This window comes from Ovis aries, chromosome 9, assembly GCF_016772045.2.
Source record: "Ovis aries strain OAR_USU_Benz2616 breed Rambouillet chromosome 9, ARS-UI_Ramb_v3.0, whole genome shotgun sequence".
In the NCBI taxonomy this organism is placed as follows: domain Eukaryota; kingdom Metazoa; phylum Chordata; class Mammalia; order Artiodactyla; family Bovidae; genus Ovis; species Ovis aries.
This window is the reverse complement of record NC_056062.1, coordinates 87,965,209-87,989,547: the sequence shown is the minus strand read 5'-3', so window position 1 is coordinate 87,989,547 and position 24,339 is coordinate 87,965,209.

The following is a 24,339-nucleotide window of genomic DNA, read 5'->3' as shown; positions in this document are numbered from 1 at the left end:
ATTAATATTTTTAAAAGAAAATGTGATTGTACTTTTTAAAAGAATAATACTACTGGCAAAATAATTGGCAACAAATTTTTTGACTCTCAATCAACATCAACTATAGATGTTAAGATTGTAAATGTAACTTTTTCTAAGTGTTTATTCATTAATACCTCAAATATTTACTTACTACATGCTAGGAATTAAGCTTGCTGCTGAGGATATAAGAGCAAAGGAAGCAGGTTTGTTATATTCGTTCAACAGACACTGATAGGATGGTATCAGGAGATAACCTTTAAAAAGAACCAGAAGGAATAGCAGTTTTCATAACTGCTGTAAACTTGGGACTGTGATTTAACACATTCCAAGAAAAAGATATCATTTGGGGTAGTGTTCCTAAGCACAGTTTGGACAATTTTACTTAGCAGTCACAAGTCAGTCCACTGGCACAAATTTCAAGAGGTAGACAGTCCCAAATGCGTTATTAAAGGAATACGTAAGGGAACTAGGTACAAGGTCTCAGTGGCCGAAACAAGGGCCTCATCTATGGACTGCTTAGCATTTGTCCTGTGATCCACCAACTGATCTCAACTGCTTTTAAGACTTGTGTGTTCTCAAGGTATACTATTAAGTGAGAATCATTAGGAGAGGTAATTCACTCTCTCTCAAAGAATTGGAGATTATGAAGGAAAATATCTGTCAGGCTAAATAACTGTTTTGTTTCTTAATATAATATCCTAAATATTTTTGCCTAGTAGTGACTGAAAAGAAAAATACGAGATTTGACTCTGATAGGATTTACATTTGCTAAAACTTATCTATTTACTTTGTCTTTTATTGAAGAGCATTGAGATTGCAGCATTTGATAGTTTAACATAATTTGCTTCGGCTCAAGTGTTAAAGAATCCACCTTTCAATGCAAGAGACACTGGAGATGAGTTTTGATCCCCTGGAGGAGAAAATGGCCACCATTCCAGTATTCTTGCCTGAAAAATCCCGTGGGCAGAGGAGCCTGGCCTGCTACAGTCCATGGGGTTGCCAAGAGTCAGACATGACTGGGCATGCATGCATGCAGGTATCTGAGAACATCTGAAGTGCTCTTGTTCATGCCTTCAGTCCAGGACTTCAACTCTCCTACTTGCTCAACTTCTGGAAAGCTCCGTTAATTTAAAAGGAAATGGTACAAAGGCAGTTACTAAACAGAGACTCACAGATTCAGAGAATGAACTGATAGTTGACTGAGGGGAGGGCGTGGAGAGGGCAGGAGGGAAGCATGCGGGGAAGAGATAGGGAGCTTGTGATGGACACACACATACTGTTATATTTAAAATGAATCACACAGAACAAATAAACGGTCAGACATTTTTCCAGTAAAGACAGATCTATTCAGGATCAGCAACAAATTGAAATTCAGTATCAGCAAGCATGTCAAGCCATGAGCAAGTCCCCACAAGGCAATGGAAGGAGAAAAACTTCCAGAGAGATGAAAGCAAGTTGAGAGGGCTAGAGTTTAAAAAAAAAAAAGAATTTAAGATGGTTTCTGTTCATTAATTTTTCATGTTATAAAACAACAAGAGCAGGTAACAACAGTAAGTAATAATACTCTTTAGATGTATATAAGTCATCATAATACATAACTGCGAGATATATGAAAAGCCAGAAATATATATCCTATTCTCAAAAGAAAAGACCCAAAATGAGGTTCAATTTCATGACAACTCATATCTGGGAATGAACACCCTAGGATCTAAAGCAACTATTATAAATACACTCAAAGAAATAAAGAAAATTATCCTTGAGCAAATTAAAATATAGGAAATCAAATCAGAGAAATGGATATTTTAAAAACCCAACGGAAATCTCAAAAGGAACATATATAATATAATGAACCAAAAAATGTCACTGGAACAAATCAGGAAAGGCAAAGATAGATCCGTATAGATTATCCAGTCTGAAGAAAGGGGAGAAGAAAACATTGGGAAAGCATGCAGCATGTCGAAATGCCTTCAGTATTTGTAATTAGCTTCCTGGATGGACAGGGAATGAGAATGGGGTAGAAAAATTCTTTCCTAGTGTGTGAAAACAACAAATTTGGTGAAAGACATAAACGTACATTCATCAAGTGAAGTAAACCCCTGGCTCGGTAGCCTCCAAGAAGGATGGAATGAAGAAACCTAGGTCTATCACATTACACTCACACTGCTAAAAATAAAAGATAAAGACAACTTATTGAAAGCACCCAGAGGAAATAGCATGGTACATAGAGGGAGTAGCAATTTTAAACCCCTATCCTTGCATCAAAAACTCTGGAACCTACAATACAGGTGGCGCTAGTGGTAAGAACCTGCCTGCCAACGCAGGAGACTCAAAAGATGTGGGTTGGAACCCTGGGTCTGGAAGATTCCTTGGAGAAGGAAATGGCAACCCACTCCAATACTCTTGCCTGGAAAATCCTGTGGACAGAGGAGCCTGGTGGGCTACAGTCCTTGTGGTTGCAAAGAGCTGGACACAACTGAACACACACACACACACACACACACACACACGAATATTCCATTTTAGAAATTCTGGAGCCTGCAATACAATAGAACAACATCTGTAAAATATTAAAAGCTTGCAATTGTGAGCTGTGAGCTATGCTGGGATTCGTGACCTCTGGATGTGACCATCTCGATCCTGAGTCAGACGAGGCTTGATCACTCGAAGCTTTTGTGTAATAAAGTTTTATTAAAGTATAAATGGCTAGAGGATGCTTCTGACACAGACATCAGAAGGGGGAAGAAAGTGTCACCCTTACTAGTCTTTAGCAAGGAGTTATATATCTGTTAAAGACTCACCTCAAAACTGAGAGAGTTGCATCAGGCCCCTCTCCCAAAACATGCATTTTGAGATAACTTTGGCACAAGGCAAATCATCCCAGGCCATAAAACAATGGACATGAATCTTAAAGAAAGGCAGATTTCCAAGCAAATGCATAGTTTCATTAACACAGCTTAAGAGAACATTTCCATGAGTAAGAAATACTGATTGTAGAGCCATGTTTGGTTCATGGTTTGCCAATGATTTGAAGAAAAGCAGATTCCAAGGCAAATACATAGTTCATTAACGTGTCCCATGAACGGAGGAGCCTGGTAGGCTGCAGTCCATGGGGTCGCTGAGAGTTGGACACGACTCAGTGACTTCACTTTCACTTTTCACCTTCATGCATTGAAGAAGGAAATGGCAACCCACTCCAGTGTTCTTGCCTGGAGAATCCCAGGGACAGCGGAGCCTGGTGAACTGCTGTCTCTGGGGTCGCACAGAGTCGGACACTACTGAAGCGACTTAGCAGCAGCAGCAGTAACGTAGCTTAAGAAAACCTATCTATAGGAAAAATGTATTTGTTAGCTCAAGGTTTGAGAAAAGTTAAGTTCAGGCAGAACCAGGTCTTGTCACAACAACACAGAATTTAAAAGAAACCTTTTAATTTTGTCCAGAGGAGGAAAAAACAAATAAACGCCTGCCACTTGCAGTTTGCTTCTTCCTACCACTTAAGAGGAAAAAAAAAAAGAAAAACGTCTGCCACTTGCAGCCTATTTGCTCCACGTGGGGACCTGTAGCTTTCCTACCTGTCAGCTTTTCACTATATAAACAAACAACAACAAAAAAATCCTGTCTACCAAGCATTCTTGTTTATCTTGTGGTCTATCAGGGCATGGCAACCCACTCCATTATTCTTGCTTGGAGAATCCCCACGGACAGAGGAGCCTGGTGGGCTACAGTCCATAGGATTGCAACTGAAGCAACTTAGAACACACACACACACACACACACACACACACACACACACATGAGCTCAAATAGTGTGGGCGTTTCCTGACTTATGCAAATTTATGTATGCATATTAATTATATATCCATGACATTAAATAATGGTTCATGAGAAAAATTCTGCCTTTAAAAACCTTAACATTTAAGTGAGGGGGCTTGGAGCATATAGTAACCTAAACAATTGAGTGCCCAGGACAGAGATACTTTCATTGGAACTAATCTATTCCAAAGAAAGAAGTCCCAGGAAAAAAGGTGTCTGGCATAAAGGGAAGCTAAATCTATCCTTGGAGAACACTTCTAATAAGCTGAAGCAGGCACAGAACATACACGGTTCACAGACGTAACATGAGTTATGAGATATCTGGAGAGAAAGAGGACCCAGCTCCAATTCTGAGAGAGAGAATGAGATAGAAACGATTAAGCAGGCTATGTATGAAGTAGGTGGTGGGGGAAAGAACAGGAAGTATTTAGGGGAAAGGGGGAGAGGCAGGTAGAGAGAAGGAGTTGCCTTTATGTTAAATTTTATTGTATGTTTAGTTTAAAAAAGATTCATTTGATCCTCCAGTGTCAACGTGTTTTGACAAGATTTCTTACTTCTGTTGAACTAGGGACTTAGCTAGCCCAGCACTGTTAGCTCCAGTTTCTCCTTTCCTGCCTTGTGGACTCTGCCACAACCATTTTCTATATCAGCTAAGCCCACAGTCTGACCCTGGACCTGGGCATAAGCTTAAACCTTCTCTTACTGTTAAGAAAGTTTTTCTTATCCCATAACCTCACCCTCCTATCATATGACCTCAAGGAAAGAAATAGTCGAATTATTAGATAGGACCTAATGAATGCCAAGTCAGTGATTAAATAAAATTCAAAGAAAGACTATTGGTACCTCGTATTTTAGTTGTATTAGGATTCTTCTAATTTCTGTTTAATTATATCTGGGTTTTCAATCATGTAAGCGTGAGATTTTTTGAAGAGTGGCATAATCAGATGTTACAAAAAGGTCAACCCAAGCTCTGGTGGCTACCTCAGGTGGTTTTGTGGATAACGTGTGTGCATGCGTGCTAAGTTGCATCTGTCCTATCTGACTCTTGGTAACCCCATGGACTGTAGCCCTCCAGGCTCCTCTGTCCATGGGGACTCTACAGGCAAGAATACTGGAGTGAGTGGTCGTGCCCTCCTCCAGGAGATCTTCTTGTCCCAGGGATCAAACCCACATCTGTATTTCTCCTGCACTGGCAGGCACTTTCTTTAACCCTAGCATCACCTGGAAAGTCCTTTTATGAGTGAGAGAAGCATTCAATTTGTTACTTTGCTAATAGGTGTATTTAATATTTTATATATATTACCAGTGGAAGCAAATTACTTCACTAAACATTGAATTAAATTGCACCTGTCATTTTGGATAGGATTGGCAGGAGTCTGTAATAATGAAAATGTATGTATATGTTTGTATATACATATAACTCTAAATGAAATATATTTCTTTAATGTATTTTATTAGACCAAGACTTTATAACAAAATTAGCAATTTTGGGTAAAACCTAATGCTCTTTTTCAAAGTTTATACCATCATCTCATACATCTTGCTATATCAACTTTTATATTTTCATCCACTGTCTCTATACCCATTGGCTTTTTTCCTATTAACATTCAAACATTTTTAAAGTCTCTGAAAAAATAAATTAAATGTCCCATAAATTAATCTCTCCATTCAAACAGCAATAATTTGTATCTACTGTTTACCAAACACTGAACTAACTTTAGGACAAAACAGCATTAAACATGAATAATATGATCCCTTATGACTTTGTTGCCTAATAGGGAAAACTGAAATCAAACAAATATAAGACACGATGCTATTGAGACATATACCACGGTTACCCATGTTCCTTCCATATATAACTCTTAATTCCCCTCGCTTTCGTAACCAAATTTTTTGAAAGAAATGCCTTCACCCACTGTCCCCAGTTCTTCTCCTTTATATCACGCCTCATCTGACTATAATCTGACTCCTAGCAAACCATTCAGTTGGGACTGTTTCACCAAAGTCTTAAAAGACTTCTTGTTTCTAAATCTCACAGACCTAAATTAAACAAAATGATTGAGTCTGGCATGGGATGATCAGGGAAGGTGTCCCAGATGACATGAAAATCCTTCTAAATGTAAAAATTAATATCATCTACCAACTGGTAAACAAGATGAATAGGAAAAAAAAAAAACACTCATTAACTTAACCAAAGCAATAAAAGCACTCAAAATAAGAAAGATAAATCCAAGACCTCTCAAGCTTCCAGAGAAAAAATGAAAATAACAATATATTCACAGAAGAAAGAAGAAAACTGTCACCAAACTTCTGATCAGTGGGATGGTACATTCATTTTTCCAAGGGACAATGATTTAAACTAGAATTTTATATTAGCTATTGCTTAGAAGGTGATAGAGAATCGATGGTTGGATGGCATCACCAATTCAATGGACATGAACTTGGGCAAACTCTGTGAGATGGTGAGGGATAAGGAAGCTTGGCATGATGCAATCTGTGGGTTGTGAAGAGTTGGGTGTAACTTGGCAACTGGACAACAACAACAAGATGTGAAGGTAGAATAAAAATATTATCAGGATTCAGAGGTCTTTCCCACTAATGAGCTTTTCCTCAGAAGTTACTTGGCGATATAAGCCAGTAAAATGAGAGAACAAAATGGAACAAAACAAAAAATACATATGATTTAGGAACTAGTTAACAGAAACCAAGAAAGCTTTGAGGGAAATTCCAAGACATCTACACTCTTCTATTTAGAGAAGTAAAAAGTCAAGATTTTTAAAATGTGGATGGGGAGATTTAGGAGTGTGTCTTCCAAGGCCAAAAAAAAAAAAGAAAAAATGCATTTTATAAAATAAAGATTCAGGGAGATATTTAAGCCATGGTAATGACACAGAACAACATGAAAAGGAGAAAACTGAAAACAATCAGGGAAAAGACACTGTTAAAAATGGCGGAATCATGGACGGAAGAAGCCTGAGTCACCGAATCATCTGATCAGGTATACCTAAGTTTGGTGCTTATGCTGCTAAGAAGCAAACTATTATATAAGTTTCTAAGATTTGGGTCGTATCTGTTATAGAAGCTAACGTTTCTTTAGCACTTTGCTCTGTGTAATGCTTTTTTTAGCCTAAGTTTCACCTCGTATGATACTTCAACCCATTTCAATTTTTACCCATTACTGCTTTTTTGCTTCTCATTCTTTATTTTTATCAATTCCTCTCTTCTCTCCTCTGCTTTTTCCTTTCTCCTTTTCTTCCTCCTCCTACTTCTTATCTTTGTCTCCTCACTATTCAATTTGTCTCCTTTCTTTAACTTTTAACTCCCACTTTTAAAACTCACTTTTGTTTTGGATTTATCTACTGTGCACAACAAAAAATCTGGGGTTTTGTATAGTAAAAAAAGTAAAGCTCTTTATTTTAACAGATGAATATAAGCTTATTTTTATTAATATAGCAATTCTGTTCTTCAGTTGGACACGACTGAGTGACTGAACTGAACTGATTCTGTTCTTATATATTTCTTCATCACTGAAACTCTTTATTATGTGACGTGCTTTCTGCTTTACCTCTCTGATATTTTGAATGATCTGCCGTCTCATTTTAGATTTACCTTTGTAGTGAAAACTTAATCTTCCATATATTTCTCTTATCCTTTGTAAGTAGTATCTATTATTTCCTTAGTAAGAACAATATTGAAGTTAACACATCTTTTCGTGTTCCCCATCCTCTCATTTTTTCTACTGTGAAATTTGATACAGCAATATTTTCTCCTATTGTCTTTATCCTTGTATTACCAATGATTCTATTAGAAACATGTTGAGTTACTTGATCTTTTTGCCTAGTTGTCTAAAGTATTATCTGTCTATATTTGAAGATTTGTAATGATAGCAATAGTGTATTTGTGTTGATCATCTTAACCTAAATCCTTATCTTACATTTAAGGTGCCATTTAAATATTTATGTAAAAGGCATGCTTTATGTCCATATAAAATTATATTTAATATTAGTCTGTAATTTACCTTCTTCTTTTTTGGAGACTTCAACTCTCTTCTTGTAATTTGGTGGATCTCTTTGCCTTTCTTTTACTTCTTATTTTCTTCCTAAAAGTTTTAATATTTTCTATATGCCATTTTGTCTTCTTCAATTGTCTTTTTTCTCTTTTCTATATTTCTGAGGTTTCTGAAATACCTGCTCTCACAAATGCCTTTTTCCACTTTCTTCATTTTTTAAATTTTTTTCTAAACTTTATAAGTTCACTTATCACTTCCTACCACTGTAATATCATTTCTTTCCTACTTCTTACATTTCTGTTTCATGGATTTGCTTTATAAAAGTTGTCTATTTCCTTATCATTGTATTCATTTTCTCCAGGGCAACATATCTAAGTTCTTATTAATAATTAATCACACTCATGTTTATTTCTTACATTATTTTTTATCTATACCTTTCTACACCATTTTTCATTTCCTTGTCTATGGATGACTAGGGTATTCCTGAAGCATGGCTTTGCAAGAGCTTTAGAGGAAGAGCATAAAGGATGAAATCAAAGGGGCATTTCAGACTAACAGTTTTCTTAACACAAAGGTGCTCTTTCTCTTAAAAGACTAAAGATATGCTGAAAAAAGGATTTGTCAGGGTGATTTTATTATAGCCTTCCATCCTCAGCATCTCAACGTCCTTCTGTGTTCTGGGCAGCACCTTACGCCAGCTCACTTCAATTTTCATCTTGACGTGAGAAAACATAAGGCATAGGTTTTTTGCCTCATGACGAGTCCTTCATTTTCAATACGCTTTTTGTGCCAGTGCTACTTTTCAAGATACGCTTCTTCTGGCCTTTCTCAGTGCTATGATTTCCTTGCTTAGCTTCTCAGCTTCATTTCCCCCCACATATTCTGCTTCATTTCAACTATATTGGCAGCCTTTACCTTTCATCCAAAACCTGGGGATTATATTGTCTCCTCATTCTGCTGAATATAGAACTGTGATAGTCTTGTTTTTGAGCAATTTCCAGGAATAGAAGGGACAGTGGTTGATTTATATAGTATAATTCTTACCAGAAATGCATCTCCATATATTGACAACTCATTTGAATCCTATTTACATACTTTTTATTTGTAGAAATTGTTTTGAAATTTTCTAAAATGGAAGAAAAAGTTCAAACACTCTTTTAAACATTTTCCTGAAATTAATTGCCTCACTAATTTTTATTTGCTTACTGATTTTATTATGTACTTGTCACTAATTCACTCTCAACTATTTTGTGTGTCTCTCTTCTTTTTATCTGGATATATAGATTTCATTTTTTTATGAAATAATCCCTCTGGATCCCTCTATTTTTATGCTCTCTTGCCATTTGTATGAACTCTAGGCCTATTTTTTCTTTCTTCTTAGGATTTCCCTTCATTCTCACTCTTAGAATTCTCTGAGTTCTTTTCTTAATGGATTTACATGTATTTCTATTTCTAAGTTACATACACACTCCCCAGGAACTTTTAAAATTATTTGATTATACTTTGATTAGTACATTGACCAATGTAGCAGGTAGAATTCTAAGATGGTTTCCATGATTCCTGCCTATGGTATACATTGTCTTTAAATTTCTCCCCTGTTGATATCCACTCTCACCACTTTTATTCAACATAATTTTGGAAGTCCTAGCTACAGCAATCAGAGAAGAAAAAAAAGTAAGGGGAATCTAAACTGGAAAAAAAGAAGTTAAACTGTCACTGTTGGCAGATGACATGATGCTATACATAGAACATTGTAAGGATACTACCAGAAAACTACTAGAAATCATCAATGAATTTGGTGAAGTTTCAGGTTACAAAATTAAGACATGTAAGTGTGTTGCATTTCTACACATTATCAACAAAAGAACCAGAAGAGAAACTCAAGAAGCAATTCCATTTGCCATTACATCAAAAGGAGTAAAATACCTAGGGATAAACCTGAGGAGACAAAAGGCCTGCACTCCAAAATTTATAAGATGCTGATGAAAGAAATCGAAAAAGACATAAACATATGTAAAGATGTACCATCTTCGTGGACTGGAAGAATCCATATTGTTAAAATGACTATACTGTTTAATGCAATCCTTATCAAATTACCAATGACATTTTTCACAGAACCAGAACAAAAAAATCTCAAAATTTGTATAGAGACACACAAGATCCTGAATAGCTAAAGCAATTATGAAAAAAAAAAAAAGAGAGAGAGAGAGAGAAAGAAAGAAAGAAATGCAGCTGGAGGAATCAGGATCCCTGACTTCAGACTACACTAGAAAGCCACAGTCATCAATACAGTGTTGTACTGGGACAAAAAATAGAAAGATAGATCAATGGAACAGGATAGAAAACAGAAATAAGACCGTGTACCTATAGTCAATCTATGACAAAGGAGACAAGACTAAACATTGTTGGAAAGAAAATCTCTTCAACAAATGATGCTGGGAAAACCAGACAACCATATGTAAAAAACTGAAATTAGATCTTTCCTTAACCCCATACACAAAAATAAGCTAAAAGGAGATTAGATAACTAAATGTTAGACTACACTATAAAATTCTTAGAGGAAAACATAGGCAGTACACTCTCTGACATAATCAGAGCAACATCTTTTTGAATCCATTGCCCAGAATAATGGGAATAAAAGCAAAAATAAACAAATGGGACCTACTTAAACTCAAAAGCTCTTACACAGCAAAAGAAACAAGAAACAAAACAGAAAAAAAGATAACCCACAGACGGGGAGAAATATTTGCAAATGATGTGACTGATAAGGGGTTAGTCACAAAATTTACAAACAGCGTATGACACCTAATAGTATCAAAACAAACAACCCACTCAAAAAATGGGCAGAAGATCTGAACAGACATTTCTCTAAAAAGTACATTCATATGGCCAATAGGCACATGAAAAGATCTTCAAAATCATTAGTTATTAGAGAAACACAAATAAAAACTAATAAAATATCACCTCACACTGGTCAGAATGGCTATCATCAAAAATCCACAAACAACTGATGCAAGAGAGAGTGCTGCGAGAAAGGAACCCTCCTGCACTGTTGGAAGGAATATAAGTTGGTACAGTCACTATGGAGAAATGTATAGATGTTCTTTAAAAAACTAAAAACAGAGTTACTATATGGCCCTGCAATCCTGCTAAGGGGCATCTATCCAGGGAAAACTATGGCCTGAAAAGATACACGCATCCCAATGTTCATTGCAGCACTCCTTACAGTAGCCAAGACATGGAGGAAACCTAAATGTCCATCAACAGAGGAATGGATGAAGATGTGGGGTGTGGAATATTACTCGGCCGTGAAAAAGAATGGAATAAGGCCATTTGCAGCAAAATAGATGGATCCAGAGGGTGTTATACTGAGTGAAGTGAGTCAGACAGAGGAGAAATGTCATATCACATCCTTCATATGTGGACTCTAAAAAAAAATGATACAAATGAACTTACAAAATAGAAAGAGACTCACAGACTTAGAAAATGAACTGCTGGTTGCCATGAGGGGAAGGGATAATTAAGTACTTTGGGAAGGTCATGTACACACCACTATATTTAAAATGGATAACCAACAAAAACCCATTGTATAGCACATGGAACTCTGCTCAAAGTTATGTGCCAGCCTGGATGGGATGGGGTTTTGGGGAAGAATGGATACATATGTGTGGTTGAGTACATTCACTGTTCACCTGAAACAATCCCAATATTGTTAATTTGCTATACCCCAATATAAAATGTTTTAGGTGTTAAATAAATAAATATAAAAATGAAACACCCCCCCCCCCCCCGCCTCTTGAATGTGACAGAGGCCTATGAACATTATGGGATATCACCCTATGTTTAGATTATATTATATAGAAGAAATAGTTTTTCAGATGTCTTATGGTTCCTATAATTGGTTTATAGCTAATCTAAAGGGATATTATTCTCTATGGAACTATTTAAGTGGATCTGTTAGAAGAGATCTGAAAGATTTTAAATGAGAGATTGACCTGATGGCCTTGAAAGAGGAAACTTCCTTGCTGTATATAGGACTCAAGATAGAGAGCAGTGGGTGAGCACTAGGAGCAGAGAATAGTCTTTTGCTAAAAATCAGTAAGTGGGGATCTTAAACCTACAGTCACAAGAACTAAAATGGCCAATAACCAGTGACCTTGAAAAAGGACCCTGGCACAACCCTGGTTGAGATTCCAGTATTCTTGCCTGGAAATCTCATGCACAGAGGAGCCTGGTGGGCTACAGTCCATGGGGTTGCAAAGAGTTGGACATGACTGAACAGGCACTCATGCATTGATACTAAAACATTCTCTTATTGAGGGACTGATATATTTCAAGTAAGACAGCACATGTATCACACGTATTAATATTGGGAAATTGGCAAAGGGACCAATAATAGCTTGCTGCCATCAAAAATAAACTTAAGGTAAAAATTATATTAATGTGTGAAAAATAAAAGTGAAACTGATGGGAAAGGCAGATAAATGTTGAAATCTTTAAATGTAATGATGTGAGCAGGGATTTTGTTATTTTCCTCTCTTAAATTTTAAATTCCCATTTGGTGTCTGGCTTAGTTTGAAAAATAAAGCTTTTTTACAAAGCTACCAAGTAAATTCTTTTGATATTTTTAGCTAAATCAAAACCAGGAAATATCCTTTTGTGGGAAAGTCTCCCAAAGAGTGCATGGATTTTTGATCAATTTCATAAACATACAGACTCTGGAGGGTCTGGCCACCCCATTTTTGTGTATATACAAACAACGCAATGTTGGAAGAATGAAGTCCATCTATAATCACAGTGCTTATATCTACCAGTCACTAAAAAATGTCATTGAAAATTTATCTTTGATTTTGAAAATTTTAGGTAACAATATAGATCATAAAATTTACTTTCCAAAATAACTGCCATCCCAACAAAGTTTTCTAGAATAAAACTGTTGTCCTTATTGTTAATACTGTAAAAAAGTGGGTCATAGCAAAGCCAATACTTCTGGAAAATTTTTAGGAAATAATCAATAATTTTGCCAAAACAAAAATAGATAAAATTCACTTAAGTTTAGTAAAGTAACATTTGTAAACAATTTATACATAGATATATCTTTTGAATACTTCTAGGAATACAATTCTGAATGTCATTGGTAAGATTAAGGTAATTACGTGCTGTATTGAAAAATCTGAATTGAACTAAGTTGTTTAAAAAAAAAAAAAACTCTTATCACAATAACCCAATTCTGCAGGCAAGCACACAAAGAGAAACAAATAGAAAAAGTAGAACATGCTTCTATTTTGCTAGTTGTGTCTTTATACTCAGTTTAAAACTGAATCTAAACCAAAAATGATGAGAACTAATAATTAGTATAATTGAGGGTTTTATAAATTATATTTTTTAAATTAGTCACACAGTAATTATAACTTTTCAGTAGTTGATGTGGGATCAACAGATAGAATGGCACTGTACTTAAGAACAGAGAATATACTAACCCAAGAGATTTCAATGAAAGTCATCCCTTGTTTTTATTTTGATGGCATATGTGTCTAACTGGCCAGAAATTACCTTGTTTTCACTTAGATATTGATCAGTACTTCTGCTCCTAGGATGTATCTAAATGTTATGACACTGCTATCTATCTTTTATACATGAAAGTCTTCATTTCTTTATGTAACTAGATTTTCTGATTATTAAAAAAATAAGTGAAAAGTAAGATGTTTTTCTCCTCTTTTACTCATCTTGGGTCATACAGTAATCTTTTGTATCAATAACTTATTACTTTCTGTACCTCTCATGTTCAAATTTCCCCAGGCCTAGTGTTATTCAAAATTTGATCTGATTTACATCTGAAGTTTCAAAAGGTAGGCATACAGACTATCTGAGAGGAAACTCAGAGGTATCATCAATACCCCTAGCTATAACATCTAAATAAACACATTTCAACCCTTCTCTGTAAACTCTTACTCTCACCATCTTCTTCTCAATGAGTTTTGCTTGTACCTGTCTGTTAAATATTTCACTACTTTTTTGTCAGCTTCTATTCCTTAGATCCTTTGACTTTTTGATGTTCTCTAATGTTAGATATTAGAACTGGACATGGAACAACAGATTAGTTCCAAATAGGAAAAGGAGTATGTCAAGGCTGTATATTGTCACCCTGCTTATTTAACTTATATGCAGAGTACATCATGAGAAACGCTGGAAGAAGCACAAGCTGGAATCAAGATCAGCGGGAAAATATCAATAACCTCGGATATGCAGATGATACCACCCTTATGGCAGAAAGTGAAGAAGAACAAAAGAGCTTCTTGATGAAGGTGAAAGAGGAGAGTTAAAAAGTTGGCTTAAAGCTCAACATTCAGAAAACTAAGATCATGGCATCTGGTCCCATCACTTCATGGGAAATAGATGGGGAAAGAGCAGAAACAGTGGTAGACTTTATTTTGAGGGGCTAAAAAATCACTGCAGATGGTGACTGCAGCCATGAAATTAAAAGACGCTTACTTCCTTGGAGGAAAGTTATGACCAACCTAGATAGCATATTGAAAAGCAGAGACATTACTTTGCCAACAAAGGTCCATCTAGTCAAGGCTACGGTTTTTCCAGTAGTGATGTATGGGTGTGAGAGTTGGACTATAAAGAAAGCTGAGTGTTGAAGAACTGATGCTTTTGAACTGTGTTGGAGAAGACTCTTGAGGGTCTCTTGGACTGCAAGGAGTTCCAACCAGTCCATCCTAAAGGAAATCAGTTCTGAATATTCACTGGAAGGACTGATGCTAAAGCTGAAACTACAATACTTTGGCCACCTGATGGGAAGAATTGATTCATTTGAAAAGACCCTGATTCTGGGAAAGATTGAAGGTGGGAAGAGAAGGGGACGACAGAGGATTAGATGGATGGATGGCATTACTGACTCAATGGACAACTCTGGGTGCTGGTGCTGGACAGGGAAGCCTGGCATGCCGTGGTTCATGGGGTTGCAGAGAACATGACTGAGCAACTGAACTGAACTGAACTGAGCATTCTTTCACACACCTCTATTCTTATTCTGCAGATTCTCAAGAAATTCATTTTTACCCAACTTTTCAACCTAATCTATATAAAGATCTCAAATATGTGTTCTCAATTCAACCCAAACCTCTAAGGATTAATTTTGTCTAGAAACTTTCAGCCAGATATTCCACAGATACCTCAAGCTTAGCACAATCTTTATATGCAGGCCAGAGAAGCTTTCCTCTTGGGAATTTCATCTCTACATAGCCTGCCCTTTATCTTCAAAATACAAGGGACTACACTGGAATGCCATTGTATTATTGGATACAGAAACTATCTCAGAAAGGAGAAATGGTTAAATGAAAGAAATGACAATCACCCTGTAAAATCCTACTTCAGAATATCTAAAAGAGTAGCATTTTCCATTATTGAAAAGGTTCCCCCCCCCCATTTTTTCCTAAGGATTCTGAGGCATTAGCATGGAATTTGCAACAGTCCCATATGGAGACAGGAATTGCCTATATGTAGAACTACATGATTTGCATGAAACATGATACCAATTTTTGTTGACAACAAAATGAATCCTGCATGTCATAAATACAACAATTTATTTTTTTATAAAAATTTTTAAGTCTAAATTCAAATTTTTTCAGCTTAATTGTAATAATTTTTCACTTTAAAATTTGGTACACATTTAGTATACTTTGACTTTCAGTGTTAATAATCTTAGAAAAAGTTTTGAAACTTTTTTTGCATTTATTTTAATTTACATTTTTGATGAAGATCTATTCAAATTCTAGACATTTGAATAGAATTCTATGTTATTTTCAATCATCTAAATCACTCAGTGAATACAATTCACTGTCATGATAGTAATTAAAAGTATAAAAGTATAGCCCAGAAAAGGAAAAAGACAAAAAAGAGACAAGAAACACAAACATTTTTAGATGGGACATATTTTTCAAACGAGGATAATAGGGCGTATCATTTTTAACAATTTGTTGGTTTGACTTATCACTTAAATACTTGGAAATATGGCACAGACACATTGGTTGGTACTCTTTCCATAAGCCCTAAAAATGTTAGGGGTGGGACTCCCAAATTCTTTGTGTCCACAACCGAACTTAACTTGCCCTTGTAAATCTACTTTCCTTCATTGATTTTCTGCCTTGATGCCTGACACAACCTACCACCTGATGACTTAAACCAGAAGCCTGAATGTCGCTCTCATTTTTCACACTGAACATCTACCCATCAAGGTTGCATTGACTTTTTAGTTCATCTACATAATGTCTTTAAAACTGTCTCTTCCTCAGATATCCTCCTCTAGCCCCTACAAAGCAGCCTCTCCCACTCTTTCATCCAGTGACATCTTTCCTCTAATTTCTCCATTGTACTTATTAGTTTGGGTAATATTATATGTATGTACTTATTTATCCATGATTAATCTCCACCCCTTCACTTGAAGATAAGCTTCAAGAAGGTTTATGTAGCTCATATTTGTATTTAGGGAGCTTAGCATAGTATCTGGCACATGACAGCCACTCAATAAATAACGTATTCATGAATAAATTTTCTTTGTCCACATAGAATGTTGTCATTGGCTTTTTTAATGCATTTAGAATATTTTTTCACCGACTGTTTAGAGAATCATTCTCTTAAATAATTGGATTTTCTAAGCTACAGTGGTGATTAACATTTCAACAAGAAAACTTAGAGTCGGTGATGAAAAATGCCTGAATCCTGGAGGAATTCTCCCCTGTTTGACGATCATCTGAACTTACTTTATTCTTAAAAACTCCATTCTTTTAATAACATATGATAATTATTTTTAACAGGCTTTCCTTGAATTACAAAAGATAATTTTTATAAATTATCAGAAAACAAACTATAAATCTACAAATAAAGATATTCTTTAATGGCTCACTTGGTTCTGAAATTTATTTGGCCTGTATGATCAATTTTTTAAAAATTTCTAAATTGTAAACATTGGTGTTTCTTGACATTGATAAAACAAACATATGAGGTCAAAGAATGTGCAAGTTACTCATATTAAACACAACCTTGAAATGATATCTTGATTAATGTATGTGGTTGTAGACACATGTCTTGCTTTTCTCCAATTATATTCTTTGTCAGAAGTGAGGGTTTTCAACATTTCCCGTGGAATTCTATTATGTTTTTTCATTCTCTTTCCCGTGGGGAGAATACATGACATTTTTTTTCTCAATTCCCTGCTTTGGCTGTATTATTTTAGTCTATGGAACAGATGGCTTTCAAATTATTGAGCTTGCTCTTGAGAAATGTCTTTAGAAATGCAAACTTAGTCAGAAAACCTTTAAGCAATTTTTCATGTGGTTTTCATAGAGTTAGTCTGTGGGACTTGTTTTGAAAATGGATAACATTATTCATATCTAAGATAGTATAAATTCAACTTCATTTATATTTTTCTTAATGTGTAAAATGTTTTAAAGGCAGCTAAAAGACTACACGTGGTAGATCAGTAAATACAAGCAAAACTTTAAAATGAATTTAAATTAATTCAAGAAAGCAGAAAAAAAAGCAACTGTTTTTAATTCTCTTCAAGAAATCTTTCACTTTCTCTTAGTTTTTTTAAATAAATTCTTTGTTTTTAGAAATGATTTTTCCATACCCACATTTGAATTCTGAAGAAATATTTCTGTGTCTGCCCTTAATCTTCTGGCTAAGCCCCTCAAAGCACAACAGTTATCTTTGCAAACCTGCAACAGTACATCTTCTAGAACTTGCTATTTTTTGAGTCATTGTGTTGATCAAAAAATCTCAGAAGCTTCAGCGTCCATTAATGGCATCCATAGACCACTCTTTGAGCCCGACCTGAGTTCATCTCTTGGTTAAACATTTGTGTGATCTTTCAGGCCTGGTCATAAGTAGTCAAAAAGGCTTTCCTGACAGGCCACATGGGCGAAAGTGCCCTCCCCATACTCAGCTTTTTCACAGCCAAAGCACTGTGGTCACTGAAGGGTGAAGCATATTGCAGTTTGTAGGGCACCAAGATTTGCTACCCCAAAATGTGTCCGTTTGGCATGAGCATTAATTTAGTCTGATTTTTAAAGAAACAGAAGACTCAGGAAGACTTTCTGTTTTAACTTCCCCCTTGCGGTGCTTAGTTGCTCAGTCCTGTCTGACTCTTTGTGACCCCATGGACACGCCCACCAGGCTCCTCTGTCCATGGGGAGTATCCAGGCAAGAATACTGGAGTGAGTTGCCATGCACTCCTCCAGGGGATCTTCCCAACCTAGGGATCAAACCCAGGTCTCCCACACTGCAGGAATATTCTTTACCTTCTGAGTCACAAGGGAAGCCTTAGAATACTGGAGTGGGTAGCCTATCCCTTCTCCAGGATATCTTCCTGACCCAGAAATCAAATCAGGGCTTCCTTCATTGCAGGTGGATTCTTTATCAGCTGAGCCACCTTCTCCATGGACATTTAGTCACTAAGTCATAAACACCATATATTACCACATAGTAAGAGAGGGGGACAAAATGTCAAGGCACACCATGGTTTTCAAGGATTTCTTTGTCTTGTTGGACATTTATATTCTTTTAGCTTTGTTACTCTATAAAATATATGTATCGGGTCTTGTTGAGAAAGTCCCTGAACACTGTATCTTAACATTACAGAATCAACCACCTAACCTTCTTCCTATTTTCTCTTATCCTCTAATGCTGATTTCCTCCATAAACAGATATGGTTCCAGAAGAAACAAAAAAGGAACATTATATTTGTGAAAGTTCCTCTTAAATATTCCCTGTATGTTAAGATCATAACTGTCTTAAGGAATAAGAAGAGATAAGAAAATTTGTCTCACAAACTTTCCTAAAAATCCAAGAAACAAGGGGAAAATTCTTCATTATAAATAATATGACACAAAGCTTATAAAATAAATAACAATCATTGTTTGAGATGTATACAAGATAAAGGAAGAAATTTTAACAATTGTCAAGAAATAGCTGTGTCCATCCCCTTATTGTTGAAGCCTATACACACTACCATCTTCCTGACCTGTGAAGTGTCACTATATTAAAAGATAACTCATCACATAGTAAAAGTTGCTTATCTTTAAGTTATGATATAAAAATGAGGCCAGGAAAACATGAAAAAAAAAAAAGCAGACCCAAGTATAGTAGGAGGGATTTATGCTAGCTATAATGAAATATGATGAAAGTAAAATGCGATGCTGCAAAGAACAGTATTGCATCAGTTCAGTTCAGTTCAGTCACTCAGTCGTGTGCAACTCTTTGCAACCCCATGAATTGCAGCACGCCAGGCCTCCCTGTCCATCACCGACTCCCAGAGTTCACTCAAACTCACGTCCATTGAGTCAGTCAGTGATGCCATCCAGCCATCTCATCCTCTCTCATCCCCTTTTCCTCCTGCCCCCAATCCCTCCCAGCATCATAGTCTTTTCCAATGAGTCAGCTCTTTGCATGAGGTGGCCAAAGTACTGGAGTTTCAGTTTTAGCATCATTCCTTCCAAAGAACACCCAGGATTGATCTTTAGAATGGACTGGTTGGATCTCCTTGCAGTCCAAGGGACTCTCAAGAGTCTTCTCCAACACCACAGTTCAAAAGCATCAATTGCATAGGAACCTGAAATATTAGGCCCATGAATCAAGGTAAATTTGGAGAAGGCAATGGCACCCCACTCCAGTACTCTTGCCTGGAAAATGCCACAGATGGAGGAGCCTGGTAGGCTGCAGTCCATGGGGTCGCTAAGAGCCGGACACGACTGAGCAACTTCACTTTCACTTTTCACTTTCATGCATTGGAGAAGGAAATGGCAACCCACTCCAGTGCTCTTGCCCGGAGAATCCCAGGGACGGGGGAGCCTGGTGGGCTGCCGTCTATGGGGTCGCACAGAGTTGGACACAACTGAAGCGACTTAGCAGCAGCAGCAGCAGTAAGCAAGAGATGGTAAGAATAAACATCGACATCTTAGGAATCAGTGACCTTAAACGGATGGGAATGGGTGAATTTAATCCAGATGATCTTTATATCTACTACTGTGGGCAATCATCCCATAGAAGAAATGGAGTAGCCCTTATAATCCACAAAAGAGTCTGAAATGCAGTACTTTGAGGTGCAACCTCAAAAATGACAGAATGATCTCAGTTCTTTTCCAAGGAAAGCCATTCAACATCACAGTAATCCAAGTCTGTGTCCCTACTGTTGGTACCAAAGAAGCTGAAGTTGATCAGTTCTATGAAGACCTAGAAACCCTCTTAGAACTAACATCAAAAATAGATGTCCTTTTCATCATTGAGGATTGGAATGCAAAAGTAGGAAGTCAAGAGACATCTGGAGTAACAGACAAGTTTGGCCTTGGAGAACAAAATGAAGGAGGACAAAGGCTAACTGAATTCTGCAAGAGAATCCATTGGTCATAGCAAATACCCTTTTCCAACAACACAAGAGATGACTTAACATCTGGAGATCACCAAATGGCCAATACCAAAACCAAGTTCACTGCATTCCTTGTAGCTGAAGATGGAGAAGGTGTATACAATCAGCAAATACAAGACCTGGAGCTGACTGTGGCCCAGATCATCAACTTCTCATAGCAAAATTCAGGCTTAAGCTAAAGAAAGTGGAGAAAGTTACTTGGCCAGCCAGGTATGACTTAAATCAAATCCCCTATGAGTATGCAGCAGAGATAATGACTAGATTCAAGGGATTAGATCTGGTGTCAGAGTGCCTGAAGAACTATAATGGAGGTCCATAATAGTGCACAGGAGTCAGTGAACAAAACTATAGCAAAGGAAAAGAAAGCAAGAAGGCAAAACAGTTATCTGAGGAGGCCTTGTAAATAGCTAAGAAAGAAGAGAAATGAAAAGCAAGCGAGGTGGGAAAGCCTCAGTTCAGTTCAGTCACTCAGTTGTGTCTTACTGTTTGCGACCCCATGGACCTCAGCATGCCAGGCCTCCCTGTCCATCACCAACTCCCGGAGTTCACCCAAACCCATGTCCATTGAATCAGTGATGCCATCCATCCATCTCATCCTCTGTCATCCCCTTCTCCTCCCACCTTCAATCTTTCCCATCATCAGGGTCATTTCAAGTCAGTCAGTTCTTCGCATCAGGTGGCATTGGAGTTTCAGCTTCAATATCAGTCCTTCCGATGAACACCCCGGACTGATCTCACTTAGGATGGACTTGTTGGATCTCCTTGCAGTCCAAGGGACTCTCAAGAGTCTTCTCCAACACCACAGTTCAAAAGCATCAATTCTTCGGCACTCAGCTTTCTTTATAGATTACCAAATATTTTTCGATTTTGGAAGAACAACCCGGAGAGAAAAGAAGGCCTTCTTCAATGAACAGGGTATAAAACTAGAGGAAAACAATAGGAGGAGGAAGACCAGAGATCTCTTCAGGAAAACTGGAGATATCAAGGGAGCATTCTGCCCAAACATGGGCACAATAAAGGGTATAAATGGTAGAGACCGAGTAGACGGAGAAGATCAGGAAGAGATGGAAAGAATGCATGGAAGAGCTGCCAAAAAAGGTCCAATGGACCAGGTTGCTACAATAGAGTGGTCAGCCACCCAGAGCCACATTCTGGGGTCGCAGTCAAGTGGGCCTTGGAAGCACTGCTGTTAATAAAGCTAGTGGATGTGATGGAATTCCTGTAGAACCATTCAGAACCCTAAAAGCTGATATCATCAAGGTGTTGCATTTAAAATGTCAACAAATCTGGAAGACCCAGCAGTGGCCACAGGACTGGAAAAGAGCAATCCTCATCCCAATTCCCAAGGAGGGTAGTACTAAAGAATGTGCTAGCCATCGGACAATCACACTCATCTCCCAAGCTAGTAAGGTCGTGCTTAAAATCTTGCATTCTAGGCTTTGTGCTTAAAATCTTGCATTCTAGGCTTCAGCATCATGTGAACCAAGAATTTCCAGATGCCCAAGCTGGGTTTAGAAAAGGAAGAGGAACCAGAAATCAAATTGCAAGCATTCCTGGATCACAGAGAAAGCTAGGGAATTTCAGAAAATCATCTACCTCTGTTTCATCGACTACACCAAAGCTTTGACTGTGTGGATCATTATAAACTGTGGAAAGCTCTCAAAGAGATGGGAATACCAGACCATCTTACCTGTCTCCTGAGAAACCTGTATGCGAATGAAGAACAAAAAGTCAGAACCCTGTATGGAGCAACTGAATGGTTCAAGATTGAGAAAAGATTACGACAGGACTGTCTGCCATCACCCTGTTTGTTTAACCTATACTCTGAGCACATCATGAGAAATCCTGGGCTGGATGAGTTACAAGCTGGAATCAAGATAGGTAGGAGAAACAACAACAGCCTCAGATATGTGGTTGATAACACTCTAACGGCAGAAAGTGAAGAGGAACTAAAGAGCCTCTTGATGAGGGTGAAGGAGGAGAATGAAAGAGCTGGCTTAAACCTAAATAATACAAAAACTAAGATCATAGCATCTGGCCCCTTTACTTCACGACAAGTCGAAGGGGAAAAGGTGGAAGTAGTGAGAGATTTCCTCTTCTCTGCCTCTAAAATCACTGTGCATGGTAACTGCAGCCATAAAATCAGAAGATGTTTGTTTCTTGGCAGAAAAGCTGTGACAAACCTAGACAGGGTGTTAAAGAGCAGAGACACTCCTCTGTTGACAAAGGTCCATACAATCAAAGCTATGGTCTCTCCAGTAGTCACATATGATTGTGAGAGCTGGACAGTAAAGAAAACGGAGTACCAAAGAATTGATGTCTTCTGTGGTGCTGGAGAAGTCTCCTGAGCGTCTTTTGGACAGCAAGATCAAACCAATCATAAGGGAAGTCAACACTGAAGACTCATTGGAAAGATTGATGCCGAAGCTGAAACTCCAGTATTTTAATCTTCTGATGTGAACAGCTGACTCACTGGAAAAGATCCTGATGCTGGTAAAGATTGAGGGCAAAAGGAGAAGAGGGTGTCAGAGGATGAGATGGCTGGATGGCATCCGCAGTGCAATGGACATGAACTTGGGCAAACCCTGGGAGATGCTGAGGGACAGGGAGGCCTGACAGTCCACAGGGTCACAAAGAGTCAGACATGACTAGATGACTGAACAGCAACATAGTAAAATATATTACAAGGTCCTGTTCATATAGGGAAGCTATGAGATGCATTTCCTTAAAAAAGTCAGTCCATCTAGGACTCATTTCCATCTACCTGGGATGGAATAGACGTGATCTCACGTAAAAGCAAGGTGGATAGAAAATGACTTGTCACTTCAGTCAGTGTATGCCATTTTTTAAAAAACGTAGTACTTTTAATTTAGTCTTTCCTTGGAAAACAAAAATAGCCAAGTTTTGTCATCCAACTGGTGAAACATTATGTGGAAATGAGGGTGATGCATTATTCTCTTCTCTCCATACTTGATAAAATGTCCATGTTCTATATTTAGGTGATTTTTTTCAACGCAGCTGGGAGAATTATACAAATGCCAAGTAAATACAGGTGAGATTGTACCCATGATTAGTATTCTATAAAGTAGGCTTTACTGTTGCTACCTTAAATGTTAGATATTTTTCAATTTAATATGTAACCTTTTCATTCTCATTTTCTTATTATGGTCCGCTAGCTCTCCTATTTGTTATTTTTAAACACAGATTTTACTCAAACATCCTGCCATTCAATAGGTCTGCTTTCACTAAAATTCTCTTAGAGAACCAGGGAAGTTAGCAAATGATTCAAGCAGATGATTTGAATGATGAACATTTGACCTGTATATTCAAAAATCATGAGCTTTGTCCAGCTTTTGTCACAGTTTCAAGGTATTAACATTTTTTAGACAAAATACCATTGAAGATCCATGGAATGTAAAAGCAAAAATTATGCACAAAACGCTTCACTGTGCACCAAGAAAAACAAAAAGAACAATCATATTGATATGAATTAGTGCCTAAAAACTTAATGTGAAGTGAAGTGAAGTCGCTCAGTCATGTCCAACTCTTTGTGATCCCATGGACTGTAGTCTACCAGGCTTCTCTGTCCATGGGATTCTCCAGGCAAGAGTACTAGAGTGGGTTGCCATTTCCTTCTCTGGGGGATCTTCCTGACCCAGGGATCGAACCCAGGTCTCCTGCATTGCAGGCAGACGCTTTACCCTCTGAGCCACCAGAGGAATTTCAATTAATTTTCAACCCTGAGTAGAGGAACCCCTTGTCCATCTTCTTCAAATAGAATCTGGTAAAGTGAGCATCCAAGCCAGAGTGTGTACATGTGGGAGGCGTAGGAGCACGGGGGCATGAATAGGGATTGGCACCAGCTGAGCTTATGTTTTCCACTAGAGTGTGAGTGGGTTGTGGGTTGGTAGAAGAGGAGGCAAAAGGTTGCCTTCTGCTTCCCAGTAACTTTCTCTCCTTCTTACTTCTTTTTTTACCTTTATCACCATCACTTCCTAATACTGAAGTGTCTAACCAGGTAAATGTGACAATGGGTGACTCATAGGTTCTAGCAGTAAAAGACTGAAGTTTG